Source organism: Elephantulus edwardii, unplaced genomic scaffold (assembly GCF_000299155.1).
Source record: "Elephantulus edwardii isolate Elephantulus edwardi_28Jun2011 unplaced genomic scaffold, EleEdw1.0 scaffold00528, whole genome shotgun sequence".
Lineage (NCBI taxonomy): Eukaryota > Metazoa > Chordata > Mammalia > Macroscelidea > Macroscelididae > Elephantulus > Elephantulus edwardii.
In genome coordinates, this window is record NW_006400278.1 from 117,215 (window position 1) to 117,586 (window position 372).

A 372-nucleotide genomic window follows, 5' to 3' on the forward strand; every position below is an offset into this window, starting at 1 on the left:
CCCCAGAGAGAAGATGCAGGATCACCTAGCAGACAGTTCTTTCTGGGAGCAATGAGCTGAGTTGTTGTGTCAGTAATCAAAAGTGGCATTGCAAACCCAAAGGCTATTTCTCTGGCAGTTAGGGCCATCTAGTCCTGGACAATTGTACAGGCTTGGAGACAGGCAGGAGGGTCAGTGCTCAAGGGATAGCAATGAGAGGCAGACAGAATGAGCAATGCCACAGACCATACATCAAGTGTTAGCTGACATCAGGCATGTGGGTCAACAGTGACAGACCATGTGAATGTCAACAATGTCAAAAAATTTAGCTTTTTTTAAGAGGAAACATCCAAGTTTTTGCTTTTCATGCTGGTTTATTAGTGTTATGTTGAG